Consider the following 20,746-nt stretch of genomic DNA (forward strand, 5'->3'; position numbering starts at 1 on the left):
CCAAGAGTTATTGTTGAAAAGCCTCTCTATCCTCAACGTGTGACTGTTTGGTGCGGGTTATGGTCCGGCCGAGTCATTGGACCTTACTTTTTTGAAAATGAGACTGGAGCAACAGTTACGGTGAATGGATCGCTATCGAGAGATGATTAATGATATTTTATGGCCGGAATTGGATGGTATTGATCTGGACAACGTTTACTTTCAACAAGACGGCGCTACGTGCCACACAAGCAACGAAACCATTGATCTTTTACGATTGAATATCAAAATAACACCTCTTATTGAAAAACCCTGTATTATAATCTATTCGAATTGGCGATGCGTCGTGACTCATTTTATTAAGGTAGGGAGTCACGGTACTAGCTCAAATGAACGACGGCACAATTGAACGGGAGCTGTGAACTCGGAGCGTATGAGCAATGAGAATACTGTGTTCGACCGATACGGATCCCTGGTACGGCTCCCCGGCTACGGCTCCCTAGATACGGCTCCCCTAATACGGGTCCCAGCTCCCAGCGTAGGCGTATGACTCTGGTCCCGGTACACCGTCTCGTACACGAGAAAAATAAGATTCGAGGTAGTTAGTAGGTGTAGGCGCCGTTTTTCTAAAATATCTCCTGATAGAAAAGAGTAACCTTTAAATTGAGTCGTGGTACGGTTTCCAGGGAGTCGTACGAATACGGCTCACCAAAAAGAGCTCGTTCAGTTGTGCGGCTCGCTCATGAACGACTCATCGCTGATTCGAATCAATGACCAGTTTTAATGCTGCAAGAATTGTCGAGGAAGATAATTATAATATGATTATCTGATAATATTATTACTCCAGCGTCTGGACGGTGTAGGCCCTGTGATTGGTCAAATTCAAATTTTGTTTAAATAAGACTTTAAAGATTAAGACACGATTTCATACTGAAATAGAATCGCCACATGTAATACGATATTTCTTAAAAAATATCGTTTCTGCTCATACAATTTTTGGATAATATCGAAGAAAATATGTCTTAGAAAGTTCATAATCCATTGGATTAATTACATTACAGTGAAAATTATCCACAATTACGTGATTACGTTTGACGTTTGACGAAAAAATCTCGCGTTAATTCAATATGGCCGATACCCGATACGCATCGTGGCTATAGGTGGCCGACAGAGCGCCCCTCTGGCGGTGAAGAAACGAATCAAATGACTGGCGCGTATATTTAAATATGCAAAATTACTTGAACATCAAGCGTTTAATAATAAGATTTCTTCTGGAAGTTTAGTTCAACTTTGCAATGGCATTTTTCATTATTATTTATAATTTTTTTTTGCTTATTAATTACATCTGATTTTATATTGACATGTTTTCTAATTTCTAAAATTTCTAAATTATTTATTTGCGATGCTTTAATCCTGAGTGAAGTATTTTAAGACCAGAATTTTTATCGAAAGTGTGATTCAAAAGATGATTTGCAAACTCATATTCACTATTTCCATTTAGAACCCTGAGATGTTTTTTAGTTCTGACTTCAAAGTTTCTATTGGTTCTACCTTTGTAAAATAAATTACAATCCAGCCCAATTGAGTTTATAAACTCCTGATTTTTTTGTTTGATTTTCGCAATCTTTATTATTAAGAATATATTTATTCATTCTGTTATTAGTGTAAAACGCCGGTTGAATAGTACCAGGAATGTTTATATATATAATTTTAGAAGTGTCGTTATCCACAAACAGAATTCTACGCCATTGTTTATTTATATCTTAAGAACTAGGGTAAAAATACCGTTTGAAGATAATATGTTTAATTATTTTATTTAGTATTTCAACTATCAATTTATTAGAATAACCGTTATTAAATGTTATTTGTCTTATGAATATATTGTTTTATGGTTATATGCAAAAAAAAATTCAGGTCTTAAAATACTTCACACAGGATATAAAGCATCACAAATAAATAATTTCGAAATTTTAGAAATAAGAGAACATGTTTATAAAAGTAGATGTAATTAACAAGAATTTTTTTTATAAACTCTCTTTTAAATATTTTCCCACTTAAGTGCCGCCCGCAGGGCCTAGCAGCAAAAAACCCGCGAAGCGGGTTTTTAACTGCTAGTAAACATTATTGCTTCTTTGTTGGCTGTCTCAATGCGTTTTAAAGCGGAATGAATAATATTATTGCAATGGAAGACACGTGTAACGGTTTTCTTTCACAACAACTAAATATTAGTAATAATGTAGTTAATTCCAGATAAATTGTAAGTATTGGTAATTCCAGTTAAAAACGGGATTGCAGGCTTTTCGAATGAAGAAGCGAAGCTAGCAGTCCACAATGGAGTGCTGGTAGAAGGATAGAAGTAGGCTGAATGCTGTACACATGAGATCCCTGAGGCGTATGTGTAGTACAACCATCTATGATCGTATGAGAAATGTGGAGATCCTCAAAGAAGGCTGATGTAAGCGTAATGAGTAAGATTAAGAAAGGGACGCTTAGATGGTTTGGGCATGTCGAGCGAATGAACGAAGAAAGGAGTGTAAGGAGAATATATAAGGCAAATGATAATGATAGAAGAAGTTGGGGACGCCCGAGGAAGACATGGCACGATCAAGTAAATCAGATACTTGAGTCGGGACATGTCAAGAGTTAGAATAATAGAAGAGGATGAATGAGACGATGTATGAATGTAAATGACGCAAGGAGTGTTTGCTAAGACAGAGTTGTTAAGCTGTCCGACCTCTCTGCCTACCACTGCGGGGAAACGACGCGATGGTTAGTTAGTTAGTTAGTCTGATAAACTTTTATTAAATTACGAATTTATTTTCATGATGTCGGAACACGTGTTCGTGGAAATCCGAATATTTTTACATCACAACGAAGATTCTTTGTATAGCCATAATATATTATCGAGACCAATTCATAAAACATTCTTGAATTGATTTTTTACTAATAAGGCCTGTGAGGGCAGAAACAGATTTCTCTCCGTGGAGAAATGATGATATTATTGGATCTATTTGGTTATTATTATTATGTAATTGCTCATGCTCAGTGACAGCACATTCTAAGAAATACGTACGAGAAAAACATTTATGCTTTTTCACGGGTCTGCCATAGTAATATCCTAAATAACGTTGAGACAAAAAGATGTCTAGCATTCTATTTACTCAAAATCAGTCTCGAAGAGGTGATAAATGTTAGTTCTCATGTTTGTTGTCTATTCTTTCGAGGTGACCTACAACTAAGCTTAATAATACGGATCTTTAGTATTAACACCAAAACCGGTTTGATATAGGACCCATTTTTGGAATTATTTTTTTAGCCTTACAACCTGTATGCGATTGAACTTTATTTTAGAGCCCGTGTTGAATCAACTTATGTTAGAGTCTACATGTATTATACCAGAGGTTCCCAAAGTGGTCTATATGGACCCCCAGTGGTCGATATCGGCATGCTGGGGGTCTATGTCAGCGAGAAAAAAAATTGGGGTCCACCAGATTCAAATGGGGGGGTACATACGAGCGGACCCCCATTTACCTCAAGTCGACATTTAGGAGTTCCGTAAATGACACAATAGACCTAACACAAATATAATTTGATATTTGTATTTTTATATTTCGTAAAGTTGTTAATTGAAGTATATAAATAGAGTCTACGTTCCCTTTCTCGTCAGAATTAATATATTCAAGCAAAACATTGCACATTGGAAGCCGCGAATTCAACATTTAAATGCCCTTCACAGAGACTTCAAAACTAAGTTTGTGGATATTTTGACTATGAAAATGCAACGTTGAAGAATCGAATATCATGTGACAAGAAGAACTCACCGAAATGAGCATTGACAAAGAACTTAAGGGGCAGTTCTGTAGGGCTAGCTACAGAAAGAAATTCCCGTTGCTTATCCTGCTTCATTTGGTGTAATACCTCACAAGGGTGCCCCTGTCTGCACGATGGAAGACAGAGCACTATACCGCCACCCGGTTGTTGGACAGGTAAGGGAAGGGAATATTTTTACTAAAAAAATAAATGATTATCACATAGGACGTTAATAGTTTTAGGAAAATTCAATATTCGGCAGGCAGGGTGTCTACTGAAAAAAAAAATTTGGCAAGTGGTCTACGGGGCAAAAAAGTTTGGGAACCTCTGTATTATACACACCTGCTGATGAAAGGTCATGGCTTGAAGAAAATCCTGTCTATACACATATTATAATGTTTTTTTAATTTGTTTAAATTAAAATGGCATAGGAGACCGCGTTCTGTTTTCGTGTTAACGCTTTTTACATACGACAAATTGTGCGAGCACTATTTTATTTTTGTATCAATTCCACACATAAGGTCCTTGAGAGAATTTATTTCCGTAGGTCATTTTTGGGGATCCTATGAATAATCTTGTGAGAGTAACATGGGGACAAAATGGGGTTTCGGAGGTATCAGTATTTAGAAGGGAAGAGAAACAAGAGTCTGTCATGTTTTTTTCCAGCTCAGAAGGTAATTTCTTTTACGAGCTGAGAAGCTTTGAAATACTTTTTTCCCAAAAAATAAAAATTAATAATAGTTTATTTTTTTCAGTATTTTTCAATACGGAAAAAATTCGAAAAGGGTTTCTCGAAACTCTGATGAAGTCGGGTAACAATAGCAAAGCTCATATTTATGTTTATCTAGTATCAAATGTTTCATCTCTCTGTTGAGATTGGTAGTTTGGTTCGTTCCAAATTTGGCTGATTTTTTGTTGATCAATTTATGACTTGTTAATCAATTTGTGGCAATGTAACCTGTAACTTTCGTAAGCTCACAGATCATAGATTTGTTTTATTTGTATTGCTTAAGCGCTTGTTATATGCCAGCGGATTTTCTCAAACTGTCAAAATCTCTTCATTTTTTGTCGCTAGAGGGCGGTAGTTGTACATTAATGAACTTGTCAAAATACAACGTCAAATGTGCGTTCATCATGTCGCCAACATCACGTACGCAATCGGAAATCGGAAATATTAAGTAAAACAAACAGCTTAGTAAAAAGGTATGACTTATTTGCAGAACCTACTATTTTGGTAAAGCATTTACTTTGACATTTTTTATAAATGTTTATCATTCACTTGCTGTTGTTAAATCTAATTAGATTTGAGCGGCTTTTGGCTTTACGAATCGCATTTGGAAACATTTCCTATACAAAGAAAGCTTGTTTTGCACGGTGTTCGGAAACTCGTGGTATAAACGGTATAACTTGTGAATTAATCTACCTTTCATTTAAAGTCAATTTTGGGTTGTGATTTTTTTTAATTTGAGCTTTCGTTTTCGAGAAAATCGAAGGCGGATTTATTTGGTAGATTTAAAAATTTTATATTTGATAGAATATCTATACATATTAATAATATTGACCTCGAAAAATAAAAGAAAGTTTTTTTAAATTTATACATTTGTTAAATTATACAGTGTTAACTAAACAATAATCTGTTTTAACCATGGCAGTAGCTATCGTGCAAGGCATACTAGTACTGTATCAAAATATAACTAGCTGTTGGAAATAATAGTTATATTCATTTAATGACCAACGCTATTGAAAAAAATTACGTCAATGGGTTGAAATATAATACCTAAATACAAATATTACTCAACGAATCCACGATTCGACCTATTGTTTAAGATGTATTGACGCGTAATAAATATATGAAATGGTGAATCATTTAAATTTACGGAATTTAAAGTTACTGTTCTTTATACAAATAGAACGGCGTCATATGCGCCTCACAATTTTTGCCTCATTTGGGTGTTTAAAATGTTACCTGGCTATTATAGACTTAGAGGCCTTGTGTTTTCTCGGTAGGGAAAAAATTGTTTCCTAAAAAACCCTTATTATTTGGAACTTTACAACACAATACATAGATAGAATACCTTTGATTTGACAAAGTGTGAATGGTTACGTGTGTATACGCAGAAAGGTGATATAATCGTAAATTTACTTAAAAAGTTTTTTTGTCTGTTTAATCTAAAGATAATAAAAACGGTAATAAACTTGTTTACTCCTTATATTAATACGCCTTACCATGTAAGGTCGGAACAGTGAAAAACTTGACTTGTTATCACTTAAAATTACCGATTTTACCAAACAAAAAATGATTTGGCGTGAGATGGTAATTTTTGGTTTGATTACCAGACGCGCCATATGTAAAAATGTTCACTCTCACAAATGAATCAGAGCGACAGTGAATTCTCACACACACTTGCATAAAGGGCACGCAAATCAACATCGTGACGTTCGTGCTAACGGTTAGGAAAAGGAACGCACATTGAATATTGTATTTTATGCGTTTCAAAGAATATGACAGTTCAAAAAATACAATGCGACAAATTTACGTGAAAAATGAGTATTTGTGAGTACTTTCCGTTTTTGTAGCTTTCTTAGATTATTGCAATGCTTTAAGTGAGTCGGTATTCTACTTTTAGACCCAGAAATGAAGCATTTTGATGGCATTTTAGAAATATATACGCCGTGAAACAGGGAGCGATAGTTTCACCACCGTTATCGGGGGCTTCTCTCCCGTAATGAGTAAAAGACCGTGAAATGTGTTGAAAATTTGGTGCAAGATGAAGTATTTATTTAATTGTTAATATCCACAGATATCATAACGATAATAAGAGGCCGTAATTCTAAAGATGTGTGTATTATATACATATTTTAAATTAAAAATATTGTGTAAAACCGTTATTAATGCGATAATCATGGATCAAAGTTTTAAAAGTGGGTTGTATGGTGTATCAATGTTTTTATTTTTTATAGTCGAATGCCTACAACAACTACAAAAAAAATAGGCAGACTGAAAAATAATAGTCCATTAATTGGTAACAAAAAATATGAAGTCTGAGAATGACATACGAAAGGTAGTATTAAGCCGTTTTAGAGAACCGTTTTCCAGCAAATCACCATTCTGCCCTATAACCCACTCTTAAGATTATTTGTTATCCTTTATACTATGCATAAAACATTGTCTTATAAACATTAGTTTATCATTAAAAAATAATAATATTTGACAAGTCAAAAATATTTCACCAATAATTTTTTTATTTTTTTTATTATTTAATAAATGTTTACAAGTTACATTTTTTTTAACTACCATACTAGGCTAATGCCCGTTTTGTAATGAAGAAATTATATGTCTCGACGCCATCTAGTGAGAAATTTTGCACTAATAAAGCCTTTCCTACACAAATAAAGTTGGTTGTTTACAGGTGGAAAAATTATAATAAGCAGTAATTGTTGATTGAGGTACTAGTACACATTGAATCATTTGGCGGGTTGGAAATAAGCCGACATAGCTCAGTGGTTTCAGAGTACCTGACTGGACATCGGAAGGCGCGGGTTCAATTCCCGTCGGCGGCATTTATTTTTACTCGGGAGATATTTTCAATTTGTATTGATATTTCAGGCGACTGATTATTGCTTAGAATTATTTATTATCCTTTGAAACTTGTCTTATAAACATTAGTTTATCATTAAAAAATAATTACAATCTTCTCATTCTGACACTAATAACATCTGGGAAGTTAGATAACTTAACAAAAAAGTCCTAAAGCTATTTTAAGGGTAATTAAATACATCAACTGTTTCATATATTCCTAGTTTCATGCTATGTTGTGCTAGAACATCTGTTCTGCCGTGTGGTATCTTTAACAAGTCATGGCAACGACTGCGGCTGAAGTTTTCGGTTACATACAAGCCATAGCATTCCAAGAGTTATGAATTATATTTATTACATTACATTAGATACATGTATATAGCAAAAATGACAATATAATAATATTGCAATAACTGTATAAGTATATTAAAAAAAATGTTATTATGAATTGTAGGTCGATATTAGTTACTAGGTAGGCAGATGGCCCGTTCTAAGGAACCAAATGCTGTTAAAATTTCTAAAAATTGATTCTGTTATTATTAAACCGATAAAGGAAATTTTGCATGTTTTAATATTTAATTCTTGGGGGATTTTATTATATATTTTCGGTCACAGATTGATAGTTTGCCGTATTGCTCCCTCGGACCACGTGATCCTTTCGGGTGTGACTTCTCGTGATATATTTATGATCAATTTTGTCAAGATTTTCTAGATTTTTGTGTACCTGAATAATAACCATTTTTATGTAATTTTGACGAACATTAAGTACATTAAATTTTATGTGGAGCTGATCGCTAGTAGGGATTACGCAAAATGACTCTAATAACGGATTTCTGGGCCTTCATAAACGGATCTAAAATAGTTCTACCTAACCCTCACCAACCAATGCAACAATACGTTAAGATGGGGTTGCACACAAGGTTGCACTAAATCCATTTGTTGCCTCATGTCTATATGGTGCATGAACCTCGGATAAGTTCCATGCATCCGCATATAGAGGATGCATGGAACTTTCTGAATTTTTTCCAGCATATTTATATATTTAATATGGTGCGCAGTCCACACACCGGCTTACAACAATAACTCATTGTCGTGTAACAGTATTTACAATATTATTACTACTTCATGATGCATAACACATCGTACGCCGTCCTTCTTGCACTCAATATCTCTCGAGCCTGTATACGTGACTGATAATAAATCATTTACTTATGATGTGGGTATAATTAGCTCAAATGTAGCCAGGTTCGTTCTGTGTTTGTATATTATGAATAACAACAACGAACATTACGGCAATCGAGGGTCATTGTTGAAACGGATTAGCGATAGATACTTGCAAAGGATTCACCCATAATCTAATACATGCGGCACGAAGCTGAGCTGAGGCACCATATTTGATTACTACGGTGATCGCCTGTCTTAGCGCCCTTTCACAGACCAACAGCCATTGTGAATACCGCACAAGAGTTCTAACCGTTTTGGAAGGAGGGTCAAAGGATAGGAATATTTACCCCAGCAATTCTTACATTTGACGCAGGCCTTGTTGAAGGCCGTTTATACGGAGGCAAATGATCGAGATGTATTTTGGTGTGCATTGCTCAGAATTCTTGGCAAAATCCGTTAGTTTCCTTGTATTTTGCCGCATGTTTCGCATGTTTGTACTCGTTTGTCGAAGTGAGTCAGCCCGGTTCCTGATTCATTATTTTCCTCGCTGGTGCCAATTAATAAATGCAAAATCATTCTGTTCACGCTTTAGCACAGCCGTAAAATCTTGACTCATCCCGAATCAGTGATAATTAATTTTGTTATAAAGTTGTAAAGATGTCACTGGTCGATTTGGCAATCTGTGAAAATCAGTTTTAGGTTTCTGTGTGTATCTGCCTATTTGAAACTCGATCTCTTTCCATCCCCGAAGCAGGCACATGAGTAGCTAGAGAATCAAAAATAGAAATCCACAATCATTATCGGATTAGAAAATTCATTCCGATTCTCCATGTCTTCTACAAACATCCTTAGGTTGCTGTGTGTATCTGCTAATTGAAACTCAATCTCTTTCCATCCCCGAAGCAGGGACACGAGTAATGAGTAATCCCGGCTTGTGTGATAGAATCGTACAGATTATACTAAGCCCCTCGATGCTTTCCCGAGTGACCTTTATATCGTCGAATCATGTTGCCCGTTGCCCGGGGTCTGGTTTAGAGTTGAGTAAGTAGCGACACTGCCGAGCGCTAAGATGAAGAGGCATTCTGGTCCGAGTTCTCTGGGAGTGGTTGCTTTGGAAAAGGAGTAGAGGGAGATCCGCTTCTCGCAAAGTACTCGGGTTCAAGAACTCTTTTCCGGCTGAACCTACATACACACCGCTAGTCTGATTTCTACAATATATTTTACATTTAAATGTGCAGGATATCGTTAGCAGCTTATTTTTTGGTAATGTTTTTAAAATCCCTGGAAATGATTCATTCATTAGGTACTACAAGAAACGACAATATAAGTTGTGGGAGACAAAAAATGTGCACAAAATAGGTTATTATGTTATTAGTTTGAGTTATTTAAATAATTTATACGTATTTCCCGACATTGAACATCGAATGAAAAAAGATACTTTAATGACTGTCTTTATAATAATTAACCTGAAAAGAAGTGTTTTTTCAAAAAAATATTCTTGTAGTGTGTCTAGCGATAATGAAATTTATGCTTTTTTTAGAACTTATATCAGCAAAAGAAAAGCTGCTTATTTAAATATGTCTGAAAACCTGAAGAGGTCTCTAGGTATTTATTCTTCCGACATAGTCAATGGTTAGTCCACTCCGAAACTATTTAATTTTAAGGCTACATACAACTCTAATAACGGTGGTTTGTCGACGTCCACGACTATGTGTGGATGAATGAAATGGCCATAAATAACATCCTTTATAGCCGAATGGAACGGAACGCATTAGAAAGAGATAACCATTCAAAGAAAATGTGTACGGGTGAAACAGCTATGTTATTATGAACGCCTCTCGTTTCTGTATTCGTGACTTGCGATAATCAATCATAGAACTACAATTACATCAATGGTTTCAAACTAAATCTGGAACTAAGGCGGGTACTAAAGACACTGCACTCGGATTATAACAATTATTTTGAATAAAACATCTTACACGGAATATGGAGTTAGCTTGTTTAATTCGATGCAGTCGTAGCTATTATTAATTTTCCTACAAAGTCAAACACTCGATAAAACACTTGGCGTAATTTTATTCAAGAGATAATACAATCTCAATGCAACCAATAACATTTTATTAGAAGCAAATGACATTAGCTTTATTGTGATTTCATTCGAATCCATATAGCGCCGCATGTCACAAGAACCAATAATAAAACATATATCTAGCCGCGTATTTCCTACGCAGAAACTATTTTATTATTGTTATGTAGGAAGGATTTTGAAGCTTCCTTATGTCTGAGCCAAGGTAACTGACATTACGTTTCTTTTCCCAGAATAGCTTGAATTTGTAGGTACATTAAAATGTATTTATTGAATGACACAAATATATATATATATTTATATTTTTATTTTATTTTATTAATTTGTACATTTAAGGTTACAAATTACTAATTAATTGTTACATGCATACATGCTATATTTTCTCTTGCTCGATGTGGCTCCTATACAACATCTTGAACCTTCCAATTGGTGCAGATTTTAAGTTTTCCGGCAGCGCATTATAATATTTCATCCCTTTATAAAGAATACTATTCTGAGTATTCACCTTGTCGTTTTTTGGTAGCCCGATTTCATTGCACATCCTTTTTTATGTTTGTGTATGTCCTTGTTGTATACAATTTTAACTGAAAAATATTTGGGAAGCAGGTTATTTACTATTTTATGTACAGATATCATCGTGTTCAAGGTCAGCATCTGTTTCCCCGTTAGCCAATTTAGTTACTTTAACATTTTATTTACTTTTGAATATCTATTTCGACTAAGTATTTTTCTCATATATATAAATATGAAGCTAACGTATTGACATTTTCGGATGAATCCTTCGTCAAGACGATACGAAATATTTGTTTTTAATTAATTATATAATTTAGACGCTTTCAGAAAATATTTTTATTTAGCTTTCTTTGAGTTTCAACTGACTGGAGCTAGTGGGACTATGTCATCCCTATTTGGAGTATTTTGTGAGGCTGAAGGAAGCGGGGAAGGGAAGGATATGAGAAAAAGTAGGTTATGGTAAAGAAGAAAAGATTACAACGGAGCTTATAGCGCTCAATAATTACATAATATTTTTTCTCAACTTCATTTCCGTTTGTCGTTAGAGTTGTACTATGAGCAAACCTGTCGTGGCCAAGTTAGGGCTTCTGTGTAACATGGAAACGTGCAGTGAAGTGTGAATTACATATATGGAGGTAGTAGTCGCTGGGCACATACGTATTACTGTGCAGTAGTCATGTAAAGGGAAAGGTAGAGAACTTACACTTTCCCATGAAAGTGAAATGAAAAGATATTTACTATAATTATTGTGAAATACTGTTCCTTACTTAAAATGTATATATTACTAGGCTATTGGTTCATCAGGCCAGTGGTAAGAGTGTTGGGTCCTCACAAAGAATTACTTGTGAAATGGTTTTAGTAATTTTGATTATGTATATTGTATATCATTTTTATAATAATAAATAATGTAATAAAGTAGTAAATTTAACTGTTCGGTTCCCAAATCTTCCTACTTGGACAACCAAAACTCATATTGTATTTCTTTACTAAATAAATAAAAAAATGTTGTAAAAAACGTGAAACTTACGCTTATAATAAAAACTGGTCTGAATTATTGAAATACATATTTTTTGATATCTCGTGGAGACAGTGACCTTCTTCTTTTGAAGGTGAAGTGTGCTTAATTTCATCAATATCGGATAAAACTAGATTTGTATAAAAAAAAACAAGGCCACGCCGAAGAGACACTCATCTTTATAGAAAAATGCTGTAGTTTTTCTATCTGGTTTCGCCCGAGATTAACCCTAACCTATTTTTGATTCAACAATCGAAAATTCGGGATCAAACAACCGTCGTATTTTGATTGCTATACATCCATGTATTTCAAAGCTCCATAGATCAAAATCGAAATGATGCAGCGAGCTTAAAATGGTTGTGCTCCCCTAAAATTTCCAGGGAATATGTGAAAATTCCAGAGCTCATCGTTTGACAGTGGCTGCTTATTTACCCTATTATCTGCATTGTTTATTTATTGGCTACTTTAACATTTACACAATTTCTCATTTCTGTCCTTAATTAGTTGTAACAGTGCGATGTACCCGCCATACAGCACTACCCTACAAGCCAAATTGCAAAACAAATACATCAGAAAATTCGCCAATCAACCGCGCTCTTCCTTCAAACCTTCAATAATATTTGCCTCAACTTTAGCATAGACTTTTCGAACTCACCGACCACGTTTAATAAAGAGTGTCATGGCAATGATATTATAAACTGTTCAATTCGCATACATATCGTTTCACTTCTATATAATAGCACTTCTCACACATACACTACACACTCACACACACACTTTAGACTGCACATGACACGACACCTGGTTTTAATATTACTCAATGTACCTACCACTACCACTAATAATAAATTATAAGGAAACGTGTTATTGCTACCTACTATGAAAAAATATGGAATATGTGTTACATATTATATTGTATCACTTCCATTGTAACCCGTTTTCTTGTTTCTACTGTTTTCTTTCTATAACATAAATAAAATTTATTTTTATGTAATCAGTGAAGACAATATTACCGACTCACAAACGAAAAATGTGAAACATAGTTCGGTCGCATCTAGAGCAACACCCAGCAAGTCTGAGGTCCTAGGTTCATTTCCTAGATGCGACCAATCTTTTTCTGAGAAATGTGAAACATAGTTCGGTCGCATCTAGAGCAAAGCCCGGCAAATCTGAGGTCCTGGCCTCATTTCCTAGATACGGAAATATGAAACATATTCATTTGAGAGTTGATATTGTCTTTAATGACTAAATATTACAATTTGATGTTTTAATCATTAAGTTATAATTCTTTTTAATATATTTCGCGTACTTTATCTAAACAGTCCGGTCGATAATATGTGTCTAGTATAAACATTAAATAAAATCCCTATTGTAATTTGTATTTTGATTTAGTTATGCATGTAAATATTCTTTAAGTTTCTGAATACGTCTGTCTCGACTCAGGTGTACCCTAGTGAGACAGATGTCGATAAATATACGTAAAAAACTTTATATTGATAGATAAATAAAATATATATATATATAATATTAATAATGCTTTATTTATTTAACTTGTGTACCTATTCGGTTTGGGCCATTCGTTCTAATTTGCGTTGGGTAAAGTGTACTTACCTTTAGATTAGATAGGGGTTTTCCCGTATGTTTATAGGTAAAACTTAAACATATGATTTATTTATCAGTTCCGGTAGAGTATAATATTGTCACCTTGTAAATATATAATATCCATGGCTAATAAATTGTGTCTCTAATTTTATCGATAATTAGTTTATTTGTTATATACTACATGGCCATTAAAGTATATAACTACCTTCCACGTAGCATTAAATAACCGACATACTCAAATTTAAATCATCACTAAAAACATTTCTTTTAAACAAATGTCACCACGCTTTAAATGAATACCTTACATAAATTAAATACATCTGTTTTTTATTTTTTATTTACATAAATTTGTTAACATGTAATTGTTGGGTTATGTAATATAATGTGTATTTGTTGGGTAAGCTAGAAGAAATAGGATGTAACCTATAAGCTATACCCTTTGTACTATGTATTTTTTTGCAATAAATGTTTTGTGAATTTTGAATTATGTAGAACGTACCCACTAAGAAGAACCCGAATTGTGTATGTGTAAAAATATGGTAAATCTAACTCAAGTGTAAATAATATTATTATTATTTTTTATAAAATATTTATTTTATTAGCGGCTATGGGCCTTACTAATAAACTTGTTTTAAATTTTACACAGTTAAAAATGAAACACGTTTATTAGTAAGGAGGTACATAATTATTAGGTTTGTGAAGATACAATATAATTATGGTGGTATAACTAGTAAGTATAAAAATGTTTTAGGAGTGACCGCTTAAATTTCAATTGTTTTAACAAGTTATTATTATATATAAATTCTGTTGAACAAGGCATAAAAGTAAATGTAAAAGCTTTCCGGGCATACTCAAAATCGTTGCGTACTACCAATTGCATTCCTAAATTAATGCACCTGGATTCTATATCTGCAGATAATGGACAACACATTGCCAATCTTTTCTCTAATTATTTCGCATCCGTTTATACTCAATCTAATCCCTTGTTATATACTGCCATGCCAAAAGTTTCACAAAACAACCAATTTAATCTTGGAAAAATTAATGTTAGCAAGGAAACCATTAAATCTTGTTTAGAAAAAATCGATACATCCAAAGGCCCAGGACCTGATAAAATACCTCCCTTGTTTGTAAGATGTTGTTCCAGCGCGTTGATTAAGCCACTTCTTTTAATATATAATGAATCATTATCTTCAGGAACTTTCCCAGACTTGTGGAAAAATGCACATATTGTTCTAATACATAAATCTGGTGATAAATCTTTTGTGAAAAATTACCGACCAATCAGCATTTTATCTTGTTTTGCGAAAGTCTTTGAATCTATAATATATATTTCTGTATTTTCACACTTTAAACCGCAATTATGCATCAATCAACATGGGTTTGTTCCCAACAGATCTACAAATTCAAATCTTCTTCACTTTTGTGATTATGTTTGTAATGCTTTCAATGAAAGAACTCAAGTAGATGCCATTTAGACAGATTTTCAAAAGGCATTTGATAAAGTTATCCATTCTATTCTACTACAGAAGCTTGATCGAATAGGTATTCACGGTGATCTTTTTAGATGGCTTAAGTCTTACTTAGAAAATAGAACACAATTAGTACTTATTAATGGGTACGAATCACCTCCCATAATTGTAACATCAGGCGTACCCCAGGGGTCCAATCTTGGCCCACTGCTTTTCTTAATCTTTATTAACGACCTTGGCCCCATGTTACGCTGTGATTTTGTTCTATTTGCCGATGATCTCAAGATTTACCGCAAAATTTCCACTGATTCTGATCATGTTAAGCTTCAAGAAGACCTTTACACACTAAATAGCTGGTGCATTCAAAACGATATGTTTTTAAATATTGAAAAATGTTACATTATTACTTTTACTCGTAACAGAAAACGAAAGGATTTTGCATATTCCATTAATAATGTACGATTAAATGCAGTCACCACTATAAGAGATCTAGGAATCACTCTTGATTCAAAGTTTATGTTTGATGTACACATAAATGATATTATAAGTAAATCAATGAAAATGATTGGATTCATTCATAGAATATCGAAACCATTTAAATACCCCCAATCCATTATAACATTATACAACTCGTTGGTCAGAAGCAAATTGGAATATGGGAGTGTTATCTAGAACCCACATTATATAAAATATTCTAAAAGTATTGAATCTGTGCAAAAAAAATTCCTAAGATTGTTATCATATAAACTTGGATTAAATGCCTCACTCAAATCTTATGAAGAACGTCTACTAAACTTCAAATTTACGACATTGGAAAAAAGAAGACAATTTGCGGACTTAATATGTTTATATAAAATTATTCATGATAAACTTCTTACCGCTAATTGTCTGAGCAATATTCATATTAAAGTCCCTAATAGACATAATTTAAGGAGCCAAAATATATTCCATATTGATATATTATTTATTATTTATTTATTTGGTACATTATTTTGTTACAATTTATGTTTTCCAGTAATGTAGGCCTCACTGGGTGGCTTGCCCGTGCTGAGGCCTTCATTTTATAATATGAAAATCTTATCTACATATTACATTTAAAGAGAAGATAGTAAATTTGAAAAGAAAATAATAAATTTAAAATTAAAAATAAAAATACATAATAATACATTTAAAATTAAAAAAATAATACAATGTTATAATATTTAATAACAATATTGCATATTTCAATCCACTATCTAGAATATGTCGTCTGTACAATACAGTTGAATGCGACCTTATAGATATATTCGCAAACAGTCTCGCAATTTTAAAAAACAAATCAACCATCTTCTACCATGATATATTATGGAGAACAGTTAAGAGATATAATTGCTTTATTATTTTCTTTACTTTTCTTCCTTATCCTTTCTCTGTACATTTACTATATTTTATATTTTATATTTCATATTTAATATTCATGTTTTATATTTCTTTTTAATTATTATTTAATATATGTATTTTTTTTCTTTCACTACTAGCATCTCCGCCTAATATTTATTTATTTATTTTCACATATACGGCACAACATGTGCCATTCACATACTAAATTGCAGAGAATAGTACAGTAACATAAGGAATGCAACAATATAAATGTAATTATAATGGTATAATCAGTAAATAGTAGTAAGGTTAAAAGTATGAAAAAAAGAGATATAAATAAAATATAAGTATTAACCAAACCTTGTTTACGCATGCTGTGAACATTTTTAATTGGGGTGTTAATATCTGTGCACATTCCCACCCAAATAATATAAATGTAATAATTGTTAACACTCTGTAAATGTTTCAAACAATAAATAAAATAAAAATATAAAAAATAAATATTATATTTTGTTATTTTATCAGTCCTAAGTTATTTAATTAGGTGCGTCTTCTACGTCGTTTTTAGTGTTGGTTTTAAGGGTATTTTACTGACCTATTTCAGTATAGATTAATTTGAAACTTCCGTTGTATTTATCGAACATGGTTTATGGAATTATAATTATAATGGCAATGAAGGGTGGTGCTGGGCGCCCGATTGCAGCGCTTTGAATGCAATGGATGCAATGGATGAAATATCTCGGGAGCTTAGAAAATCCTAAAGCTGCTGCCACACGCAAAGCTCACATCAAAAGTTAATGTACAGCGCATCATCTTTTCTACCGACACACGACGCTATCAAATATTTCTTCCTATGGTAGGAGAGGGGGTCAGTTGAATTCGAGAGCGGCCGAGGAACATAATTTCATCTGTCAAAGTGACAACTTTACTTACTGACAGCTTGAGCACGTTTTCGAAATGGATGATACTTGTCGCCTATTGCTGGATCTGTTGGACAGCTCATCCTCAGATGATGCCGCCAACTATATAATTATAAATGCTATTTATAAACTTTTTAGATTTTAAACAATCTGCGCGTAAATAGCGCATTTTCACATAACCTGACATAACCTCTCCGTCGAATCAGGAAATTCGCAGTTCGCACGCCGATCGACGAAAGCGATATATAATAAATTATTGTAAAATAAGCTCACGTCGATTTCCAAAAATGTCGAAGGCAAAGGCGGCAAGGGCCAACACCAGGGCAGGGAACGAGAAGAGAGCACGAGAGCTGACGAGAGCAAACCAGATTACCCAGGAAAACAATTGAAAACAATCAACAAACGAACAAACTAGAAGCTTCTCTATGTAGGTATCAGGCCGTCCAACTTTCTCAAAAAACCGAATGATATTACCATATAAACATACTGAGTTAAAAATATGATTAATTTTGAAAGGGCGAAAATTTGTTTACTTCAAATTCAAATATTGATTATATTTATATTTTAAATATATGTTAAGTATGTTTGCCAAATAAAGTTTTTTTTTGTGTTTCTAAATTTACTAGCACACATGACGATATGAGCTAACATAATAAATAAGAAATGCATTATTAGGCTGCTTATGTCATGGCTGTCAAAGGGAACACGGAACTTAGTTGGTAGCTCCGTAATTAAAATGACCCCCTCTCCTTTTTACGGCGGAGAGGGGGACGCATAACTTTTCAAATATCGCGTCGGGAGCGGTTACGTAAAATAAATTCGGTTAGCGAAGTTCAGAACCACACTTATAGCGCGTTATCTTTTTACGTGTGTCGGGTCTGTATGGGATTGTATGGCGAGCGCTATTGTGCTTTATATTATCTGTTGATGTGAGCTTTGCGTGTGGCATCAGCTTTATTCATTATATAACCGCTCTGTACGCACCATCTGCACTTCCTTAACCATCTCATCTGACAGACACAATCGAGTTACGAAAGTGAGAGGTCTCTGAATGCCGCACTGACTGAAGTACCCGCCCGGTTCTCTGCAGTTACTGTACTGTTCTACGCTGTACGTTTCTTGACCATATGAGTATGATTGTTGAAATAAATGTGAATTTATATTAAATAACTTTAACCTTCTGAAACAATCATTTTCCTTGTAATTTTTTTATAAAAAGTTTTGAATTAGAGAATTTGTCGCACACAGTGCAGCGCGCGCCCCGTCGGGAGTCGGTGTGTCTCACAAAAGCGCCTATTTTTAATTTGTCGCACCCAGTGCAGCGCGCGCCCCGTCGGGAGTCGGTGTGTCTCACAAAACCGCCAGTTTTAATTTGTCGCACCCAGTGCAGCGCGCGCCCCGTCGGGAGTCGGTGTGTCTCACAAAAGCGCCTATTTTTAATTTGTCGCACCCAGTGCAGCGCGCGCCCCGTCGGGAGTCGGTGTGTCTCACAAAACCGCCAGTTTTAATTTGTCGCACCCAGTGCAGCGCGCGCCCCGTCGGGAGTCGGTGTGTCTCACAAAACCGCCAGTTTTAATTTGTCGCACCCAGTGCAGCGCGCGCCCCGTCGGGAGTCGGTGTGTCTCACAAAACCGCCAGTTTTAATTTGTCGCACCCAGTGCAGCGCGCGCCCCGTCGGGAGTCGGTGTGTCTCACAAAACCGCCAGTTTTAATTTGTCGCACCCAGTGCAGCGCGCGCCCCGTCGGGAGTCGGTGTGTCTCACAAAACCGCCAGTTTTAATTTGTCGCACCCAGTGCAGCGCGCGCCCCGTCGGGAGTCAGTGTGTCTCACAAAACCGCCAGTTTTAATTTGTCGCACCCAGTGCAGCGCGCGCCCAGTAGGGAGTCGGTGTGTCTCACAAAAGCTTCTATTTTTAATTTGCCGCACCCAGTGCAGCGCGCCCAGTCGGGAGTCTGCGTGCCTACAGTGCCTGTTTTTCGCCCCTTTGAGTAGGTATATTCCTTAGTCTTTGATCTAGTAATTAATTCATGTGAAAACAATGAGAAACTTTTGTAAGGATCGTCAAACGTTTCTACAAAAAGATTTCCTTTAACGCCTGACGCCTTGTTGGACTACCTCATTATAGAGAATACACAGCACTCGGCGCTGTACAAACGCAGTAATTACTTCATACTAATTAAACATTCAAATGACCGTATCTACAGCAGACGTTGATTGGATGAAGTCACATTATAGAATAACTTGGAAGATGGCTCGGGCATGCTAATGACGTCTTCAATTATTAATTGTTTCGCAAACACAATGAAAGGGACAGTTTTAAAATAACTTGCCCTTGGGACAACATGCCATTAGCATGAAACTGAGATAGTAAGGTTCAAAGTTTGAATCACGAATAAAATAATATAGATTGACATATACAAAAAAAAGAGTGAATAAATGATAAAGTTTAAACTCAGTGCAATAGGGTTCTATCTGATTTTTTTTTGCTGAATGCTAAGTTTTTTTTCCGTAGAATAATTTGTTTTATATATATATACAGGGTTTTCCAATAAGAGGTGTTATTTTGAATAGCCCGCTATTTCGGTAGATGTTACTTTTGAAGCTGTCATTTTTTGACATTTGACAAGTAGAAACTACGCCATTAATAAAAATGGAACGATACACGCTTCAACAACGCATTGAAATTATTAAAATTCACTTGAGTGAATCAAATGCAAATCATCTTGAGTGATGAGGCCCATTTCCACCTCGGTGGCTTCGTCAACAAGCACAATTGTCGCATCTGGGGCTCGGAAAACCCAAGAGTTATTGTTGAAAAGCCTTTCTATCCTCAACGTGTGACTGTTTGGTGCGGTTTATGGTCCGGCGGAGTCATTGGACCTTACTTTCTCGAAAATGAGGCTGGAACAGTTACGCTGAATGGATTGCCCTATCGAGAGATGATTAATGATTTTTTACGGCCGGAATTGGATGGTATTGATCTGGACAACGTTTAATTTCAACAAGACGGCGCTACGTGCCACACAAGCAACGAAACCATTGATCTTTTACGATTGATTATCAAAATAACACCTCTTATTGGAAAACCCTGTACAATGTTTAAATAGTAGCTATAGTAAAAAAAATAAACTTACCAAAAATTAATTTATGAATTAATAATTCTTTATTCGAAATGTGTACCTATTTGTTTTGTTCAAATGCTTGACAGATGCTCAGATGAATTAATAGAATTAAGATACGTTACAAAG

At 34.7% G+C, this 20,746-nt stretch overlaps 1 protein-coding gene across 5 annotated transcripts in view; it reads left to right on the forward strand.

Annotated features, from left to right (window-relative positions):
- The window catches only part of gol (ring finger protein goliath), a 210,336-nt gene that overhangs the window by 84,852 nt on the left and 104,738 nt on the right, over window positions 1–20,746 (forward strand). The window lies entirely within an intron of this gene.

The sequence above is a fragment of the Hesperophylax consimilis genome, chromosome 21 (assembly GCF_061612785.1).
Source record: "Hesperophylax consimilis isolate HC1 chromosome 21, BYU_Hcon_1.0, whole genome shotgun sequence".
Lineage (NCBI taxonomy): Eukaryota > Metazoa > Arthropoda > Insecta > Trichoptera > Limnephilidae > Hesperophylax > Hesperophylax consimilis.